This window comes from Octopus bimaculoides, chromosome 26 (assembly GCF_046866305.1).
Source record: "Octopus bimaculoides isolate indiv1 chromosome 26, ASM4686630v1, whole genome shotgun sequence".
Classification (NCBI taxonomy): Eukaryota; Metazoa; Mollusca; class Cephalopoda; order Octopoda; family Octopodidae; genus Octopus; species Octopus bimaculoides.
The window spans coordinates 16,458,461-16,476,201 of NC_142953.1; the positions used below are offsets into that span (position 1 = coordinate 16,458,461).

At 35.6% G+C, this 17,741-nt stretch overlaps 1 protein-coding gene across 2 annotated transcripts in view; it reads left to right on the forward strand.

The window, feature by feature from the left end:
- LOC106877476 (uncharacterized) overlaps nucleotides 1-17,741 on the forward strand; it is a 123,822-nt gene that overhangs the window by 11,928 nt on the left and 94,153 nt on the right. The window contains exon 1 of one of the 2 annotated variants that reach the window (XM_089342872.1): nucleotides 14,383-14,549. The exons of the other annotated variant lie outside the window; for it this stretch is intronic. The gene's annotated coding sequence lies outside the window, so the exon portion shown is untranslated. Of the gene's footprint in view, nucleotides 1-14,382; nucleotides 14,550-17,741 lie in introns of those variants that run through there. 2 annotated transcript variants of the gene reach the window in all.

The following is a 17,741-nucleotide window of genomic DNA, read 5'->3' on the forward strand; positions in this document are numbered from 1 at the left end:
GATGATGATGATATATACTAGCTTAAAAGCTACCGTATCAGGTGGCTCTTATGCAACTGACCCTGAATGGGAAGATCTGCAAACAGATCTCTGACTTGTTTTGTAGAATTTGTTGCAATTGCTTCCTCCAGAGCCATCATATTCCAGTGATGATCATATTCATCACAAAACATCATGTAAAAAAAAACTGCTAAAAACAATCTCAGTAATGGAAATATAGGGATCCAAAATTTCAGGATTGCAAGTCTGGATTCAGCCCTGAATGTTTTTAATTTACTGATGGAGTGAGCCTTCAGATTATAAAATTGCTATCATACAAGAAATACTTGTCACAAAAAGTCATGTAAAAAAATCACAAAAAACAATCACAGTAATGAAAACTTGGGAATCCAAAATTTCAGGATTATTGGTCTGGATGTTTTTAATTTACTCAGAGTCTGCCTGATTCCAATGGTATGATATGTTGGGCTAAGGCCTCAAGGAGTAAAGTTGGAAAAGTGTGACACACTGACATTCACATTTATTATATCATATTATATTATTATATTATATTAAGGCAGTGAGCTGGCAGTGAGCTGGCAGAATCACTAGCATGCTGGGTGAAATGATTAGCAGTATTTCATCTGCTGTTAGGTTTTGAGTTCAAATTCCACTGAAGTCGACTTTGTCTTTTATCCTCTTGGAGTCAATAAAATTAGTACCAGTTACGTACTGAGATTGATGTAATCAACTTAATCCCGTCCCCCAAAATCTGAGGCCTTGTGCTTCCAGTAGAAAGGATTTATTAAAGTTGAAAATGCGTGACACACTGATATTCACATTTATTATATTAGATATGTTTGATTTTGGGGGAAACTTTATTTCAGTTAAAGTGTATTTTATATGTGTGTGTGTGTGTGTGTGTGTATGTATTAAAGAAAGCAAAAAATAAAACCAAAATGATAGTGTTCAGTATGTTGGCCACAGGAACTTCTGTCAAAGAGACATGGTTAAACAAAGTTAAACATCATCTCACTCTTTCTTTCTTATTGTTACTCCCACTGCCACCATCAACACTATTATTTTTAATAAAACATCATCAACTCTCTCTAAATTTCTTTGTCTCTCTCTCTCTCTCTCTCTCTGTATTCACCACCACCCATACCAACTATATGCCTATTATTACTCTCACCCCATCATGAGGAATAGTAGGAGTGTCATTGAATAGTGAGAGAGGAAATCAAAATGTGACACACTGACACACAGAAATTAGCTTTTGCATTTATTATATTAGATGTGTGTGCGTTTGTGTGTGTGTGTGTGTGTGTGTGTGTGTGTGTGTGTGTGTGTGTGTGTGTGTGTGTGTGTGTGTGTTGGACTTCTTTTACATTTTGTATAGCAATTCCACTCACAAAGCTTTGGTCAACTCAAGGCAATGGTAGAAAATGCTTGCCCACAAAATGTTAAACAGTGAGACTGAACATGGAATTGTGTGGCTGGAAAACAGACTTCTTAATCACACAGCCACAAAATCACACAGCCACAACTAAATAAATAAATAAATAAATAAATAAGTAAATAAATAAATAAATAAATAAATAAATAAAAGCAGGTTTCATTTTACTCACATCTCTGCATAACTGAAACTCAACCTAAGATTTAATTCCATTTTCTTCCCAATACAAACACGCCATCTTTCCGCAGTAACAACAACACTAATAACAACAATAACAACCATTTGTGTGATTAACAGAAGTTAATCAGCGAGGAGCTGTTTGCACTGTCTTTTTGTCATTTGTTATAGAAACAATGTTTAATGGTTGTTGTTGTTGTTTTCCAGGTTTTATCTTCTTTTTTTTTTTGTTCCTTCAGTACAAACTCTCTCCTCTCCTCAATTGAAATATTTAATCATGATATAGTAAAAACAAAAGCAGAAAGATAATGATTATATGGAATTCCTGACACACACATGCATTCACACACCTAAACATGTACGCAAGTGTGTATGTGTGTGTGTGAGTGTTTGTTAGCTATGTATGTGTATATATACATAAGTACTAATATGTATGTAATTATATATTTATACACACACACACTCACACACACATATATATATAGATATATATGTGTACACATATATACGTGTGTGTATGCATATATATGTGTGTGTATAAGTAGATAAATGCGAATACATTTCACTGGCAAGTGTAGTGTTAATGCAGGCATGGTTGTGCCGTTAAGAAGTTCACTTCAAAACTATGAGTTCAGCTTCATTGAGTGGCACTTTGGGTAACTATCCCTGGGCCATCCAATGCCTTGTGAGTGAATTTGGAAGACAGAAACTGTGGGGAAGGCTATTGTATATATGTATGTGAAAGTGTCTTTGTGTTTGTTTGCCCTACCGTTTAACAACAGGGGTTGGTTTGTTTGTGTCCCGCTAACTTTGTGATTCAGCTGTTCAATGAAACCATTCAAGGCAGTGCCCCAGCATGGCCACAGTCCAATGACTGAAACAAGTAACAGGATGTTAAATGATGATGCTGCTGCTAATGATGATGATACATACCGTCACAGCATAATTCTGAATATGTATATATACAGAAATTAGATACAATAAGCTTAATAAAAAGTATATAAACTCACTGTGGGAATATCAGCCATGAATAACACACACAAGTTTCACCAGTTAAAAGTGAGGATTATTCAGCTAGTTTTACCTTTCTTAATTCTCATCAGAGTTCACTTACTTCCCTTTTACATTAATGATGTAGTCAAGATATTTACATTAATGTCTGCAATGTGATATCAGCTCATTTCTTCTCTTTGACAAACATATCTTGTATTTTTTATTGATGTGCAGGATTCATTTATGAATGGAGTTGCACAGTATATTACAGTTTATATTCATAGTCTTCTTGTTTAAGCCCAAACTTGCTTCAATAGGAACGTTGGCTTCTTACTCTAAATATTGTCTAATGAGTGTTTGTGTTGCACATATCAGGTTTTGAACAACCATTGCAATGCCCAAACATAGTTTCTGTGTTTCCATAACAACAGCACTCAATTTCTCACCAATTAGACTCCATTCACAGGGCCCACAAGTTGGAATAAGTTACCATTGCAAGCAGTGGAACCAAGGTGAAAATAGCTGAGAGTTCTGATATCTTTAGGGGAACATGTCAACCCTGTGTTCCCCTAGAGGTCTTTGACCATAGTAGAAGCCCTAACCACTTAGCACTACTTTCAATTCTATCCCCATAATCCAGAGCAGACATCAGCTTGATTTTCCTTTTGAGGCATTGCTATTGTTACAAAGCAATTAAATAGTATCTAAGCAACCACTTCATCTGTTAGAAATATCAGTCAAATCTCCCTCAAATTAAACCTTACTGTCTTTAAAAAAAAGGAAAAGAGGAAGGTTACATTTAATACAGTCAAGTCAAATGCTTTATGTTTGAAAACGAAATATATGGAATGGCCATAGCTGGAACACTTTTAATCATAGGTCTGCTAGATTAAGGCTGATCTAAATCAGAGGGTGCACAGTTTGACCCTTTAGAATTCAGATCATTTTGCCAAATGCAATGCTTGTTTATTCACATTATTTTGAATCAGTCATGCATTATCTTGTAGCTTTGAGATTTCAAGGGTGTGATTCTTCTTTTTTAGAATGACATTGTATGTTAGGTGCAAAAGGCTGGAGCTGGTCAGTTTGAACATGAAATAGGTAGAATATCTGGGCCACCTATGGCCAGTTCAAATGATAAAGGATTCAACAACAACAACAATTTGTTTCATTCTCCCTCCACAGGAACATATTTACAAATTCTCACTCAATAGAGATAGAATTCCGTGTTTTAAGAGTTGAAATAAATAACATACATAATAACTAAAACTCTTCAAATGTGTACTCCAGTATGGCCACAGTCTACTGACTAAAAAGGAGAGCAAAAGAAATATGTAATATCTAAAATTTGCTGATATCAATAATGATAACCCACCAGCCCAACATCAATAATGATAGATCATCATCCAGACTTTATAAACCAATCATTAATCAATAAAAAGATGTTGATTAGTGAATTAATTAGTAATCATGTAGAAGATATTTGCTTATCTAAAATTATGGCCTTGTTTTATGTCTTTAATTACTGTGTTCGCTAATTAGATTAACCAAGACTATTCGTTAACTGAGATAATTTATCAATTTATCTACCATTCATTAATAAAAGATTTTATATATTTCAGTCTCATTAGGGATGTTCACAGAGTTTCTCAGTTCAGCCGTTCACTCTTGATGATATTTTCTAGTTTCTTTTTGATTTCCAAACCTGTTTGAGGCAATCTACAAACATCATACAAGGACTCCGATGTCACATTGATGTTATGTGACATTCAAATATGATTGAGGTATATTTCATGTCCTTCTTGGTTCATCAAGCTTCTTTCTTTCTGTTTTCTCTCTCACACACACACACACACACACTCCTCTCTCAAGTTCTCTTGTCCTCTCACTTCCTTCTCCATCTATTCTCTTATGATAACCTAACTATACTTATTTGTCTAGTGGTGTATAGAAGGACCTGCATCTTTTTTTTTGCATTGTATTTTTTTGCTAATAATGCTGATGGAGTAAGCCAGCTGCATTTGTTGCATAAACAGGGCATTTAGGTTCACAAGATTTATGGTGGTTAGCTTTCTGAAGCATGTGTGTATACATATGTATTTACATACATACATACATACATACATACATACATACATACATACATATATACATACATACATACCATATGAACAAATGTCTTTTTTTTTATATCATACATTTTCTTTCTCTTTCTCTTGCATCTTGATTCTTTTTCCAACTCATTTTTTCCTTCTCATTGATAAAGGGTATCACCTGAAAAGCCAGTTTCTCTTCCGTTTATTCCTTTAGTGTATTAAGCTTTATTGTACACTTCTTTCTTTGTTATTATTTTGCTTTTCCTTTTCATGCTTTTCAGGCACATACTTTTACATAAGCATAAAATGTGTAGGCACGATGAGATTTCTGCTATAATACGCTGGAATTTTTACAGGAAATTTGCTTCTGCATGCACAGAAAATAGTTTTAACCATATTGTGTGAATAGAAATGCATGCTCTTGAAAATAATGAAGTGAGGTTGAAGGACTTTCCAATACAAACCAAAGGAATAGAATGCAACAGGGCAGATATTTAAGTCATTGACAGGAAGAAGCTATTTATTACAACCAATGTGGCATGCATATTTGACACCAGAGTAAAAAGAAAATGCAGAACATTAATTACGCCAACTTGAAATATGAAATCCTCAAGTGCTGGAACAAAAGAGTTAACAAAGTCATGATACTCCTTTGGAACAATAACAAAAAATCTGAGAACAAATGTTAAAAAAATTTACCTTAACCTGAGAGTAGATGCAATGTAGAAAACATATATTAGGTTCAGCAACAATTATCCAAAAAGTTCTCAACTGTAATGTAAAAAACAGATATGTGGAGCATAAAAATTTTTTTCTACAAAAGACACAAAATGTTCTTTATCTTAGACTATACGTTTGTGGTTCAATAGGAAATATAATGAAACTAGACATAAAACCAATCCTGTGAAACATCAGAAAATAATAATGCTAAGAATTTCTTTCAGTAAAATATGTAAAGTGATGTCAATAAATGAAAACAATGGAAAAAGATATAGCATTACTCTGTGTAAGTTGTTTAATGATTGTGTAATATTTTGGGAAAGATTCCCTTTTTCAAATAGAAGGAAATAATCAAAGAATTAAGAGAAGAATATTGTTGCTGACAGGCCATTCTATCAGGTCATCCCATAATTAATGTCCAGACTTCTGTATTTTCAATTTGTAAATGCTTTAACAGTATTTTAGAATGTCTAATAGCATCAAGTAATATTTATATGTATTTGAACATATCTAAACTAATTAAATTTCATTTTGCAGGATAATCTAATTGAAATTTCACTAATTATAGCTCTTCAAACATGGATGTGTCTGTGGAGCATTTGAGGTACATAATGCTTTATGAGTTTAAAAATGGGAACTCTGCAGTTGAAGTGACTCAAAATATTGACTCAGCTTATAGAGAAGAGTGTCTGAAAGAAAGAATTTGTAGAAGATGGTTTGTAAAATTCAGAAGTGGAGATTTCAGGTTTGAAGATGAGGCCTGAACAAGACATCCAATTGAGTTTGATGGCAACCTCCTTTTGGCAGAACTTGAAAAAGATCATGCAGTTTCAGTTGAAGAATTGAGAAGCAAACTTCATTCAAGCCATCTTCAACAGCTTGGAAAGGTTCCAAAACTCGGAAAATGGGTGCCTCGTGATTTGTCTGAAGCCAACTGCAAATCCTGAATGGACATCTGCTCTTCTGTTCATTCTCGTGAACTCATTTTGCCCTTTTTTGGACAAACTGGTGACTGGTGATGAAAAATGACTCTTTTATCAAACCATTAAATGTCATAGACATTGGCTTGGTGAAGAGGAACAGGCCCAGTCACAATCGGAAAGGGAACTCCATGCAAAAAAGGTTCTTCTCTCTCTTTGCTGAGATTGCAAAGGAGTCACCCATTTTGAGTTGCTACCAACTAATGCAACAATCAATGCTCAAATCTACTGTCAGCAATCAGAGTGTTTGAGCACTGCTGTGAAGGAAAAAAAGGCCTGCTTTAGTGAATCGAAAGGAAGTGATGTTTCATCAGGAGAACACAAGATCCCAGATTGCAAAGATCACGCTACAGAAGATCAAGGAACTTGGCTGGGAGAAAATTGCTCATCTGCATTTTTCCCCAGAACTTGCTCCTTTAGATTACCATTTGTTCCGTAGTTTACAGAATCATTTGGATGGATTAACTCTCAAAACAACTGGGGAAGTCGAAACTGACCTTTCAGAGTTCTTCTCTTCAAAACCAAAAGAGTTTTTTACTAATGGAATTAAAAAGCTTTCGAGTAGATGGAAAGATGTCATAGATAATCATGGAAGTAATACTGTTGATTAAGTTTCATTAAAATGTAAGATTTGATCACTTGTTTTGATATCTAAAATCAGGACATTACTTATGGGATGATCTGATAGCATGTTATGATAATTTCTTTATTAACCACACACACACACACACACACACACACACACACACACACACACACACACACACACACACACACACACACACACACACAAATAAAATATCACATGTGGGTGTGTATGTATAAAACCATGTGAGTGTGAACAAAAGAACAATATCACATCATCTAATAGCAAAAAGCTTAAAATATAAACTGAATCAGTAAACCAAATTTTAAACCAAAATACCAGTATTAATAATACAAAGCTCCACCAAGATTTTTTTTTTTTTCTTATTTGTTTTGAAGTTCCAGAAAGTTCTGACTCCATGGCATAAAAAAACCAATTCGATCTGTAATAATCTGTTTGAAATATTCCAGTTGTTTTTTGTAATGTAGGAAAAGTGAATGAAATTTATTTCTACGACTTGCTACTGGTGCTATTTGTTGCTGGTGCCATGAAATGATAAAAAATATTCCATTCATATTATTGTTACCAAAAAAACAAAAATTGTTGTCTTAAAATTATTTTCATTTCTCTTTGATTTATTTTATTTGGTTTATTTATTCGTTTATTAAATATGCCACGGAATGTCACATATTAAAAGACATTAGTATAATTTAGTCTGGGGATAGTATGGGGTGGAAGTAGAGCAGAATGGAGAGGGGGATGTGCATATGTGTGTGTGTGTGTGTGCGGAGGGTGGGGTCGAATACAGGAAAGCCAGACAAACAAACATTTGTGTAATTTGGTTGCAGAAGGAGTGAAAAAAAAAGAGAGAAGTGAGGGTGGGAGAACAGAGACAGGCTGACCGACAGACAGGTAGGGAGGGAGAAGTAGTAGTAGTAGTGTGTGAGGTAGACAGAAAATGAGAGAGAAGGGGGAGAGAGAGGGGAGAAGAGAGAGGAGATGGGGAAAATGTAAGAGAGACAAGAGATAAAAAGGTAAGAGGGAGAGAGAGGAAGGAAAGAGAAGAGAAAGGGAAGAAAAAGAATGAGTGTAGCAAACACATGGAAGAGAGAGAGAGAGAGAGAGAGATACAGAATGCAGGACATATAAAGAGACACAGACACACAGAGAAGAAAGAAGGAAGAGAGACAGAGAAAGGTGAGAGAGAGAGAAAGAGAACGAGAGAGAGTGAGATTATCTGCTGTATTCATCTCTACAAAGAACCATCTGATGGCAGAATGCATCAGAAAACTTCTCTCTCTTTCTCCCTTTTTCACTATCCCTCAACCTTTCTCCCTCCCCATCTTATTCCACCCTCCTCTCTCTCTCCTTCCCTCTCTCTCTCTCCCTATCTCACTTTCTCTCCCATCAATCGGAAGTCTTTGATCTAAGTGAATGAAAATAAAGTTGACTCACGTCAAATTTTAGAAGGAAGTGAAGAGAGAAAGAGAAATTACAATCGTTGTAGAAATCAATAGAAGCAACTACAACACAAGCAATTACAACACAAGCAACTACAACACAAGCAACTACAACACAAGCAACTACAACAACAAAAATAACATCAATGATAATCATAATGTCTTGTTTAATAGCCACAGAGGAGCAAAGACAAGAATGAAAGATATGATAACACGAACACTTAAATAACAGAGTACATTGTGATAAAACATTTAAATATACCATAACTCATACATACATACACACACATATATATATATATATACATAGGTGCAGGTGAGGCTGTGTAGTTAAGAAGCTTGCTTCCCAACCACATGGTTTTGAGTTCAGTGCTGTTGCATGGCAGCTTGCACAAATGTCTTTGAATATAGGCCCTGGACTGACCAAAGCCTTGTGAGGGGATTTGGTAGACAGTAACTGGAAAAAGCTTGTTGTAAATTGTGAATTTGAACATATGTTTGTGTCTTCTTGTCTTGACATCACATAATAGTTGCACAAGAGTGTTACTATTATACAAGGAATATCATTCATTACCAATAGTCTGGGAAAACATGTCTGGCCATGGGTAGATATCACCTTACTTGGAAACAAATGAGGGTTGGCAACGGGAGGAGCACCAGGCAATAGAAAATATTCCTCACTAAACTTCATCTGACCTGTGCAATCATGGAAAAAGTGGATGTTAAAATGAGGCTGCTGTGTGTGTGTGTGTGTGTGTGTGTGTGTGTGTGTGTGTGTGTGTGTGTGTGTGTGTGTGTGTGTGTGTGTGTGTTGCTAAATATGTAAATAAATTTAAATACACATATTGAATAAATATACATTTAACAGTGTGTGGAAATAAACTTGAAGTTAAACCACAATGCTTTCCCTATAGACTTGAGTGGAGTAAATTCTTTTTCAAGATCTGATGAAGCAAGCAATTCTGATGAACTGGCAATGACCACCAGTTTGGAGAATATGAAATTGTGGCTGATGCCAACAAAAATCACTTATTAAATTCATCAGATTTGAACAAAATCATATGTCATGGATAAAGCAGAAGAAAAAAAGAATTACTGCTCTGTGTGAAATTTGGTGTGAAGATTTTTAAATATTTACGACAGGACTAAATGAATATTTACTCAATGATGTCCATAATATTTAAATCCCATGGCATGTGAACACAAACATATCAACGAAGTTTGTGAACTTTCAATATGGATGTGTGTTTGACTGAATTAACTATTTAACAATGAGAGTGTAGCAAGTCAGGAAGGATCTGTTTTGTTGTCGTGGCAGAGTTCAGTTGAAATCACAAACAGAGAACCGTTTTGTATAACACTATAATTTTTGACGTGGGTGTAGTTTTCAGTATCAAATACCAACCACCAATGTCCTGTCTGTCATTGTGAACAGAAAGGTTGGTTCAGAATTTGACTGGGCTAGAGTGAATTAAATGAGTGAGGAAAAGACCCTCTATAACTGTGCTCATCAAAGTTGATTCAGTTCAATTTAACATATCTGTGTAACCAACTACATCCATAACAAGCCAATGAGGGAGACCTTGACTGTCACTCAACTTACTAAAAACTGCAGCCAAATCTCACTCGTGTCATACCATAGCATCTTAAAAATGAATACATTGAGTAACGTGTTCCTATATACCCCATGTCAGTAGGATGGTCATTGCTGGAACATCTTTGATTATAGCTCTGTTTGAGTGTGGCTATCCTGGGGCTAAACAGTAACAATTATAGCTGTAATGTTGTGTTTCTCGGCCAAGCATATAGGTTTGTATTTAACTTTGAACAAAGAATATCTTTCATCAAAAGATGAAGTAACCAACAAAAATTATAGTAAAGCACATGTGAGGTGGTTTAGCTCTTAACTGCCTGCATGACACAGTACTGCACAGAACTCCATCTGTTGGCCAATTCTGAAACACATGATATTACACAAATTGTACTAACTTTCTTTACATTCATCTTGAAGGAAGCAAGGAACATTCTAATGTAAGGGAGAAAATTCTAAGCTCGTTCTCTGTCATTCACTTCTGTTCTGTAACAAAACCATTATAGAACTGAGCTTTTCACCCAGAAAAATTTTCAACAAGATGTCCTTCTATCATACTTTAGCCTTCAACACTTGGCATAACGCCACCTTCCTCTCTCTCAAATAGATTCACGCTCAGTCAAGGAGGCTTTTTTCTTGCAAGCTACTTGGTGACACCACTAGTGCTGGTGGCACAAGCAAAGCCCCCAGTACACACTGTAAAGTGGTTGGCTTTAGGAAAGGCATCTAACCATAGAAACCATGCTAAAGCTGACATTGTGACATGACACAGCTATGTGGCTTGTCCAGCCATCCAGCCCATTCCAGTTTGGAAAATGGAGGTTAAATGATGATGATGATGATGATGATGATGTTATTGAAGAGGAACACCAATTAAGAGCCAGATGAATAAAACTCAGTTGATGGTAAATGAGATAAGATTAATGTCTATGAGGTATCTCATCTTACGACATATCTTAAATGTATATGACACTTCATGCACATGTAGAGTCTTTTAAGTTGTAATCTTATGTATTCTTAGTTTTATTCCTTCATCTTAGTTTCGTTTATATTCCTTCATTCCTCTATTCCTCTATCCGTCCATTCCACTATATTCTTATGTCATCATTGTCGCCGTCAATTTCCTTCGGTCTTCGTTAGTCTTTCATACCCCTGCTCCTGTTCCACTTGAACAGATTTTCTAAAGATGGCAATTTGCATTTCTGGCAATTAAAATGAGAACGAGTAACACTGAAGCAAATGTCTTCTCAGATGAATGTTTGATTGAGAATCAGCCGAGTGGAAAATTGATGAGAGTTTGGGGAAGGGGAAGGGAATAAACACACACTGTTGCTCTCTTTCACTCCCCATTTCTCTCTCCTTCATTCTCTCAGTCTTTGTATGAAATACTCCAATTAGTGGTAGAGTGCAGCAAAAGCAGCAACAGAGGCAACAGCAGCAGGAGTTACAGCACTGGCAGCAGCAGTGGTGGTAAATGTAAAGGAAAAAAAAGCAACCCACATAAAATAAAGGAAGTTTCTTTATTTGTAAATTTCTGTGGAGAATTTGAAAAATTGAATTAATGGAAATTTGTAGTTAGGTATATTTGTTTTGCTTGCTTTATTGAATGTTTCAGAGTTTTATATATATATATATATATATATATATATATATATATATATATATATATATATATATATAGTCACAATGAGGATTTTCAAACCTCTTATAGGGATATTTATCCAAGATACACTGGTTTAATATGTTAAATTTTGAAGAGAAAATCTTTCAATGAATATATTATATAGAATATCATAAGATATCAGACATTTTTATTGAGTTAGAAAACAGAGAGATCTAATGGATACAAATTAATTTATTAATTAATCATATATATATATATATATATATATATATATATATATATATATATATATATGTATGTATGTATGTATGTATGTATGCATGTATGTATGAATGTATGTATGTATGTATGTATATGTACATAGGGAGTGGGTTGTTGTTCTCTCATGTGGAAATTCATGCCTATCAGGATTTGCTGATCTGAATACAGACATTGCAATGGTGATCTCTCACCTTGGGATAGATTGGACTCTGCTCTACACTGGACCCTTTTTCTCTTTCAGGGTGTTATTCCTGACTGCCTCAATGATGGACATGGCTTGCTCATAAGAGCTTTTCCTCTGGGCTCTATTCAGTGCTCCTGATTTCCATGTCTTCAAGTTTATCTTACGGATTTTCCAGTATGTCTTTAGAGTATCCTTGTAATGGAGCAGTGGGCAGCCTTGGTGCCAAGCACCAGAGCTAAGCTGATTGAATAGAGGCCTTGAGGTGAGTGAATGTCTTCTACACATACCAAATGGCCAAGCCACTTCAGTTGCACTTTGGTAAGGAGTCTCTATGCCTAGAATGTCACATCTTTCAAAAACCTCTGAGCTGGGGATTTATCCTACCATCTGATGTTTCAAACTGAATGAAGTTGGTGAAGATGGAATGAGTCCAGCCATTTAATATATCATATGTAGAGTGTCCATGTTTCACAGCCAGTTAGGAGAGAGGTAAGCACTACTGCCCGGTACACTTTGGTCTGTGCTGGAGTCTACCAAAACCTAGGTTTGTTTTAGCTGATCAGGAGTTGATCTGTTCATCCAGTTGGGTATTGTTCAACAAGATGCTTCCTATATAGCATGCAACTGTTCTGCTGAACTGTCATTCATTAAAGTGGTACACACACACACACACACACACACACACACACACACACACACACACACACACACACACACACACACACGCATACACAGACACACATACACACACACTCATACATTATGAAGATAAGCAAGCAGAAATTTCAAAGTCACTGTCAACCCTTTCTTTGTAAAAGTTGAATAAACATGTACACTACTAAAAAGTATTGAGTATTCCTTCATATACATACATATATTCTTTTCTACTCTAGGCACAAGGTCCAAAATTTTGGGGGAGGGGGTCAGTTGATTAGATCGAACGCAGTATGCAACAGGTACTTAATTTATTGATCCCAAAAGGATGAAAGACAAAGCCAACCTTAACGGAATTTGAACTCAGAATGTAAAGACAGACGAAATACCGCTAAGCATTTCGCCCGGCATTCTAACGTTTCTGCCAGCTAGCCACCTTAACAACATCAACATTTACATACATATATTAAACATGCACGATCACTAAATCATAGGTTTAACTCCTGGACTGGGCAGCACATTGTGTTCTTGAGCAAAACACTTCATTTCACATTGCTCTGGTTCACACAACTGCAGATGGGTAACCATACAACAGACCAGCCTTCTGATCAGGAGGAATGTTGGCCTACTTGCCAAGCCAGTAGGGTGACATAATGTGATTGCTTATTTTTAGAAGGACATTGTAGGGTAGGTGTGAGAGGCAAGATTTGGCTGGTTTGAACATAAAGCATGTAGAATATTTAATGATGCAAAGTGCATTGGGACGAGTGAGGTATAAAAAACCCCAACAGCCTGGTTGATCTCATTATTTTTCATCACGTGATATATAAAGCAAAAACAAATAGATAGGATCTAAATTGTAATATATTGAATACTTGTTTTCCCCATTTGTAAATTCAAGTGCTGCTTGACTCCACTGCTCTTGCCTCTTTCTCTACATTACTCTCTCTCTCTCTCTCTCTCTCATACTCACACACACACACACACACTACACTACAAAACACATTTCATTCGCTCTACTCTTTCCTTCTAGCTGTCTCCATCTCTCACCATCCCAACCTGACAACATGTTGAATTATTGCAATCTTTACCTAACATGACATCTCCAGGAAGTCTGTCATCGCCATCTTTTGCTGACAAATCTCACATCATTTATTACGCTAGTGAATATGATAAAGGTGTTGTTGTTGCTGTTGTTGTAACTGTTGATGTTTATGTATTATTGCTCTGGTTCATATTGTTGTTGATGGTGATTTCGTTATTAATTCAATTCGTGGTGACTAACCTCTGTCTCACTCACCACACTTTCTCCCACCTATCAACACCCTACGACATCATGATTCAGCCCTTACATCTCCCATACTCACTCTCCTGAAACCCCCCACCCCTCTCTCTCTCTCTCTTATTTTACATTCCTTTATTGAACATCCCTCCATTTACCCTTCTTACATGCAACAGGATCTTTATTCAACCCAAAAATATTATTCAAACATGGAATGTCTGTTTACATATGATTATTTGAATTGTGTGTGTGTGTGTGTGTGTGTGTGTGTGTGTGTGTGCACGTGCAAATAAATGTATGGATGGGAGTGCATGTTTATGTCTGCATGTGTATGCACACAGCTATTTATATCAGCAGTCTTCAACTGGTGCACAGCAAGGGGTATCTAGATGTGCTGAGGATTTTTTAAATAATGTCATTTTAAGGCTTTGGAAAATCCATAGTTTAAAAGCATGTTATTCATAATTTCTGTCATATCCACACATAAGTTTGATTAATGAAACAAGGTAAGCAATAGCCTTCTATATTATTTTCTAAATGTTTAACTCTGAAGGATCTTTTTATTTGTTTTTATTAGTTTTCCAAATGAAGTCTACAAGCAATGTATTTGTTTATTCTCCAATGTGCCACAGCATGTATACATATGTATAAAGTATGAGTGCCAGTGTAAGATTTGTCTTTGTGTAGTGTGTGAGTGTGTATGTTGGTGTAAGTGTATGATGTATGCTTGTATATAAATTACCAGACACTGACAACAACTACTTAGAATGGTGTATTGCCATTACCATTCTACAAAATTCTTACCATAAATATCCATTGCTTGATTGAACAGCACAGCGCTCTGTTGAATTAATATGGAAGGAATGCATACAAAGTTATTAGTTATTTTGTTTGCAATATGTCCACTTACTAAGAGTTGTTCCTTCCAGGGGATCCCTGGAGTAATGTTATGTGATGGGAGGATAGCTCAGAGATCAGGGAATATCTCCAGATTGAGACGCTATTGTTCTGCATTAAGAAGTTACAGCTCTTGTACTACTGACATGTGATTAGAATGTCAAAGGAAAGGTTCACAAAACAGATTCTTCAAGCCAAACCAACTAGAAAGGAATTTAAACATAGACCAAGAACAAGATGGTTGAATAATACCTATAGTCTCAATTAGTCATGCTTTGGAATCCAGACAGAAAAAGTATAATGATAGTTGCTACTGACAAGACTCTTTGGAAGAGGTACCTGAGGGCTCTACCACCATGCTCTCTAACACCAAAAGAATGGGCAGAAAAAATTAATGGATGGGTATATCTACTTAGGTTTTGTGACAGGTGATGAGAGAATAGTCATGTAATTCTCTCTCATTTTATTGTTGTTTTTATCATGGGTAAAAATCCTTTTATTTCACAACACATTTATTCATATATTTTATTATTAGTATAAACTGAAACATTGTTTCGGTAGTAAATATATGTATTGGTAGTTTACAAGACAGGGACTAATCAGCTGTCAACCAGTGGCAGTGTTAACAACTAACTGAACACCATAGGCTTTAAAGTTCAATGATTATGTCAGGGGCTCCTATTTGTGGGATGAGTGGGGGATTTTTAAAGGTTAAACGATTGCCTTACACTGACATAGATGTAATATTTTTCACAGAAAAATCAAATTTGTGTTCTCATACATGTACACACGCATATTCTCTTTTCTCATTATCAAGTACATCCCCCCTCCATATTCTTTTCTTTTTTTTCTCTGGTTGCAGCAATGTGTATTTCTCCCCCTCTCTCTCTTTACGTGTGTGTGTGTGTAGGTTTCATGATGCAAACAGGAAAATATAACTCAAAACATGAGTATATATATATATATATATATATATATATATATATATATATATATATATATAAATATATGAGTGGCTGTGTAATAAGTAGCTTGCTTACAAACCACATGGTTCCAGGTTCAGTCCCACTGCATGGCATCTTGGGCAATTGTCTTCTACTATAGCCTCAGGCTGACCAAAGCTTTGTGAGTGGATTTGGTAGACGGAAACTGAAAGAAGCCCATCGTGTATATATATATATGTATATATATATACATATATATATATATATATATGTGTGTGTGTGTGTGTGGATGTTCATGTATTTGTGTTTGTCCCTCAACATCGCTTTTACAACCAATGCAGGTGTGTTTACATCCCTGTAACTTAGCAGTTCAGCAAAAGAGACCAATAGAATAAGTACTACGCTTACAAAGAATAAGTCCTGGGGTCAATTTACTCCACTAAAGACGGTACTCCAGCATGGCCGCAGTCAAATGACTAAAACAAGTAAAAAAGTAAAAGATATATATATATATATATATATATATATATATATATATATATATACTAGTGAGACTCGTGGAAATTCCACAGAATGGAAAGAATTAAGAGGACTTATTTCAGAAAGAAAGGATGATTTGTATTTTTATGGCTTTCATAGTTTAGCTTTCTTTAAATATTCTTGATGTTTTGTCTACATTCATTTCCTCACGTTTCTGTTGTGTTGTCTTTTTCCTCTTTTTATTATATTTTCTCACTGTTCCTCTTTGATCCATGCTCTATGTCTGTGCATTCTTTCTCAGGCAGCTTGCAACCATGTTTCTTGTGAATCTAGAGTTTAGGCTAAATCATCCCCTATAAACAAATATCAATTTTTTTAAGTGGACAGATGATAATTGCATTTATGTGCATGCTTTAAGCGGTGGTCAATATAAAAAAAAAAATTAGTTAAAAGAAAATGCTTTTCACTCTCAATACACCACCACTGCTATATGCCTCTGTCTCTGTCTTTCTTTCTTTCTCTCAATATAACTGCCCCCCACCCTACACATCTCTCTCTATCTTTCCCTTCAGCTAACTTTTTAACCATGTAATAAGTATTCCTTCCCCCACCCCACCGCATGTCATTAACACTTCTTTCTCCCTCTTTTTCTTGCATTGTCTTTTTTTCTGGTTCTTCGACCCCCCCCCCCCCGCCCTTCAGTTAACCACTTGACCATTTGGCCTAAGTGTATTGACAATTAATCACCTTTCTCTACTTCTTCCCCTCTTCCTTCTTCACTCCTCCCCCTCTCTCTCTCACTCTTACTCCACCTCTCTAGCTAACCAATGTATAATGGGTGAAAGAACAAGCAGATTATATATATATATATATATATATATATATATATATATATATATATATATATTGATATTTATCAAACTAGTTTGATAAGTGCTATTGCACAAAACCCTCAACCCGAGTCACTCTGTTGTTTCTGTTAAATATCAATAAATAAATAAGTTATACATATATATATATAGATATATATATGTATAAGTAACATTTAAAGTCCACTTTTCCAGTTCTTCCTTGTGTCAGATGGAATTTGATGAGGCAGGTTTTCTATGCCTGGATGCCAATCCTCACCTATTTCCACTAACAAGGTTTTGGCTAACCCAGAGCTATAGTAAAAGATATTTGGCCAAGGTGCCACACAGTGAGACTGAACCTAAGACCACATAGTTGGGAAGCAAATTTCTTAGTCCCACACACACACTTGCATCATATATATATGCACACACACACACACATGTATGTATGCGGTTGTGACGTGGATTGTCATTGTTTAATTAAAGTTCAGTTATCTGATCAACTGAATTATTGTGCCCCTGAATT